General features: G+C 33.0%; 1 pseudogene; it reads left to right on the forward strand.

Moving 5' to 3' along the window:
* The first annotated feature begins 593 nt into the window (after window positions 1-593).
* LOC149534908 (serine/threonine-protein kinase VPS15-like) lies at window positions 594-3,395 on the forward strand (annotated as a pseudogene).
* The last annotated feature ends 1,458 nt before the right edge of the window (window positions 3,396-4,853 follow it).

The following is a 4,853-nucleotide window of genomic DNA, read 5'->3' on the forward strand; positions in this document are numbered from 1 at the left end:
TATATATGCTAGAATTGACTGCAATTTTCAAAGAGTTGACTTAGATTGCAATGGCAAAAAAAATCAATATACCTATTCAAAATTAATAAAAAAAATTACCCATCAACTTTTTACTTTTCTAAATACAACCATTTGAAACTCAAAAGACACTTTCTATGCAATGGTTAAACTAACATATTGCTCTACATGTTCAATGACTACTTAAGTTCCTTAATCTTCTACTATGTTATCAAACCTCGAGAGAAGTTGAAAAATTCTTCACTAAGAAAATAAGCGTAAAAAATATATTATTGTAAGTAACATCTTTACCAAGTTAGTACAAAGATATATGAAATCTAAAATGCCTAATGAATCACCTTATCTTCAGAATAGCCATATTTTCACATATTTTTTCAGTGCTCTTTGTAGCGAAAATAAGGTCAGCTATAATCTTGGTCATCCGCTTTTCCATTCATGCTTCAACACTATTGCATCTTTACTATTATCTTTAAAATTGAAAGGTAGTTACACATCAAAATAAGTTACATCCCATAGAATTGGGACATAAGAATCATTCCAATGAACTGGCAATTTCTATAGACCCTATCCTGAATATGGACTTGTTGCAACCAAAATATGAAACACATGTAAGTGAAAAATCTAAGTTGGATTATGTTTGCAATTCTCTTATGATGAAGAATGATAATCAGGCAATTAGATCCAATCATGAAATGAGGAAATGCTCTAACACTTTGCAATTAAATGTTAATAGAAATGTGATAAAAAACAATCATTTTTTTGAAAGAAAAGAGAATAAAGATCCAGTCACTTTAGTGGTTGGGACAAAAAAAAATGTGGACTCAATTCTTGTACACTTAGACTGGAATATGGTACAAAGAGTGAAGGAATGGTGTTAACTGCATAATTATTATGTGAATTCTTTTGAAGTGGGACACTTACACAATCAAGGAGAGGAGCTATACTATTATTGCTTTGCTCTTCATACTACATTGATGATGAAGATCAGTTACAACATGTTCTTCCTTATGTCATTGCAATGCCTTCTTATCCAACTACTATTGTGTGGCATGCTACTTTGCAAACTATCTATGATATACTTTCATTAGTCAATGAATTTCCCTCAAGTGATGCAAAAATATTTCCAAATTATATTATCCCTATGCTTTCAACATTACTAGATGATCCTGAAGAGAGTGTTTGTATTTTTTATGCTAATAACATATACGAGATTGATGCAACTAACTCACTTTCTTATACGCTCACAAGTTTTGAATGAGATAGACATTTTAGATAGATCAAGTGTTTCACATAAGGCAAGAAAAGGTCATTTGGCTTAAGCTCAAACTTTAGGTTCATAAGCTGCAGGTCATCAAAATAATAGTAGATGCAATGCAGAACTTACAAAGTTATGGTGAACAATAGCTCATGTTATACAAGAATTGGTAATGGGACCAAAGCAAAGTCCAATCATTAGGAGGGCACTGCTAGAGCACATAAATGAATTGTGTGATTTCTTTGGAAAGAAGAAAAGTAATGATTTCTTGTTGCCTATTCTCCCATCTTTTCTAAATGATGATCATAATGAACAATTATGAGTTGTATTCTTTAAATAAATTATCCATGTATTTTATTTTGTTGGTTAGATTAGTGTGGAGCAATATCATTTTCCTTACATTAAGCATGCTTTAAACGATGTTGTGGAAGAAGTTATTGTGAATGCCTTGAAATGTTTGGCAACATTGTCAAAAAGTAAATTACTAGGAAAATGGTTAGTGATTGGATCAGTTATGCATTTTGCTCCACTATTGTGTCATCCTAGCCAATGGGTTAGAAGGACAGCTATTAATTTTATAGTTGTAGGTAGTGAGAGTTTACAACCAATTAACTCTTATGTTTACCTTTCACCAATTCTTCTTCCTTTTCTTCATAGAGAACCATCATCATTGACTTCAGAGATTGAGTTATTGTCATGTTTGAAATCTCCAATGTCAAGATAGATTTTTCACGAAGTCCTAGAGAAAGCCAATAATTCATAGTGCTTAGAGGTTTTAGAGAAAGGAAACTGTTAGAGAAAAAGTTAAGCAACTTACAGCTTCTCAGAAGCGTGTTGAACCTAGTTTAAACTCAAATAATGCTTCTTTTTCTAATAAAAAAATACTTGAAAAGATTTCATCTATTTTGTCTGTAGCAGTTGATCCATCTATGGCCAAAAGCTAGTTAATTAATTAGTCATATCTACATCTAAACATAGAATCCTTTGGTTAAAATATAAGTTTATCTGAGCTAGAAGATTGTGCAAGGATGAAAGCAATGAAAAGCTACATACTAAATCTCTTCAGTACAATGCAGTCTCGAGAATATACTTAAGAGTTGTAAAATCATGAGAAGCTTCAAGCTTTTGCTCTAGGAATGCCTTCAAATTTTGTGACAGGTAATGGTTCCAACCATGGTCCATCTTATGAAGGTGTCCCAATTTATATGTACCCTCTTACTGAAAAGAAAAATGAGAGTGCAAAAAATATAATGTCTTCGATAGGATCATCCTTTAATGAAGAGATAAGAAATGATGTTGTAGGTCCACAAGATGCAACACCTATTATGATGACAAACTTTTATGGAGCACAAGTTGCATGTTCTGTTGTTTCCTTACAATGGACTTTGGGTGTCGGTCACTCATTCATGCCTGCAGTAGAGATAATATAGAGATATGTTAGTATGGGAGGTTCTTTTCCTCCCAAGTTGGTTAGTGGTTCTATTTTGAGTGGTAGATTTGTTTCTACTAGACAAGTGAACAAAGTCCTAAGAGATTTTGTTGGAAGAGAAAATGGTGACATAACTTATGTGATGAATAAGTTCAAAGACATATATATTTCTAATGATTCTAAGAGCTCTGTATTTTCATCGAGTGTAACTACAGGTTTGCCATCACTAGTAGATGCATCTGTATTGTCATCTTACTTTGGAGCATCTATCCTAGATCATGCATGGAGACCACATGGAATTTTGGTGGCACATCTTCAAGAGCATCAGTTAGTTTTCAATGACATTGTAGTTTCACATGATCATAACTTTTATATAAGTGCATCAAATGATTCCACAACTAAAATCTGGGATAGCTAAAGACTAGAAAAGACATTACTTTTTGTTCAAGGTTGACCTACTCTATAGATGATGGCTGTGTACTTCATGTTACAATGTTTTCAAATGGGCCACAAGTTGATGTGGCATCTAGTAGTGGCAAAATACATGTTTTCTCTATAAATTATCTTTTAAGAGAAGATGGCAGCATTGACAGGTACACTAGCACTGAAGATGTCGCAAAGAACGAGACAAAAGAAGGAACAGTTCTAAGTTTGCAAAGTTTTTGTAAAGAAATGCACTTTAATGGAATGTAATGATTGTAGCATATAAACAAATGAATTTTTTGTAAATAATGTATAAAATTTTAAGGAAATGTGATTTACAACAGTAAATTTGAATTCCACAACCTTTTCCTACATTCCTCCTATCTGTTCCAAAATAAGAGCTTCAAATGCAGGCACAAAATGGGTGTCTTGAAAAAATTTGAAAAATTTCAATAGAATGCAACAGGTGGGTGTAAAGCCATACTTGACAACCTTTAGCATCATCCTTCATGTCTTTGCCAAATTGGGGGATTTGAAACTAGGTATGGAGATCCATCAAAGCATTAAAAAAATTTGGGATTTTGTCATACATTATAGTTATCACTGCCCTAGTAGACATGTATGCAAAATGTTGAAGCATAGGCAAGCCATGTGAATTGTTTGACATAATGCCTCAAATAGATGCATTCTTGTGGACTGCGATGATTGCAAGTTATGAACAAATTAGATTTGTTGAAAAGGCTTTAGAAATTTGTAAGGAAATACTGATATTATGGATGAAAGAAATTGACCTGGAAAAAAAATTCCGAACGTATCTATGAAGGGGTCAATATAACATGGCAAATCAATGAAATGTTGAAGACATGTATATCACTAATGTTTTAATATAATTAGACTAGGGATAGATATAGAGGTTATGCAAAGTTTAGTTAATGAGATGCAAACATCTACAGTAAATAGATACAATTTAGAGGGTTTAATAGGAGGGAAAAAGGATACCATGCTTGTGCTTTCCTTTCAAAGTTATCATTATTGGATCCCAATTTCATACAAGCCAGCAGCTCAGTGTCAATTCACTTCAATGATAACCTATTCCATTTGTAATTAGGTCCAGCGTCTAAAAGATGTACTGCTTATATTTTCTACTTTGAACCATTCCCACACTTTGCATAAATATCCATGAGGACATTTGTAACTATAACATCTAAAACATGATGAATCTCTATACCTTGATCAAAAGCTCAATACTTTGGCACATAAAAAGTGGATAAAATAAAGGTCACAAAATTTGGATTATACCTTCTCATTCTCATTGCATATGCTTAAAAACCACCAAGGCTTTGTGAATAGGTTCATTTTGGGCATATCTAGAAATGATGACAGTCCATAAGACTACATTTAGCAGAGACATTTCTTTGGAAACTCTAAAATCCTCACCAAGATTGCCATTATGTAGATACTCTGTTGTCACTACAATCATTGAGACCAAATCTGCAGTAAGCATTTTGTCAAACAACTATTGTGCCTTTTGTATACATCTCTATTAGGGTGTTCATCCAAGATAAGTCCAGTGCTGATTATTTCTTGATGAATCTCCATACCCTTTTCTAGGTCTGCACTAAAGTTACAAATACCATCATCTTTGCAATCATAATCCAAACAAGGATCATCCGACTGAGCTTCTGCCATACCTGCCAATAATACCAAAATTTGTCACAATCTAAATCA

Source organism: Cupressus sempervirens, chromosome 10, assembly GCF_028749045.1.
Source record: "Cupressus sempervirens isolate cs-2001-9-10 chromosome 10, ASM2874904v1, whole genome shotgun sequence".
NCBI lineage: Eukaryota > Viridiplantae > Streptophyta > Pinopsida > Cupressales > Cupressaceae > Cupressus > Cupressus sempervirens.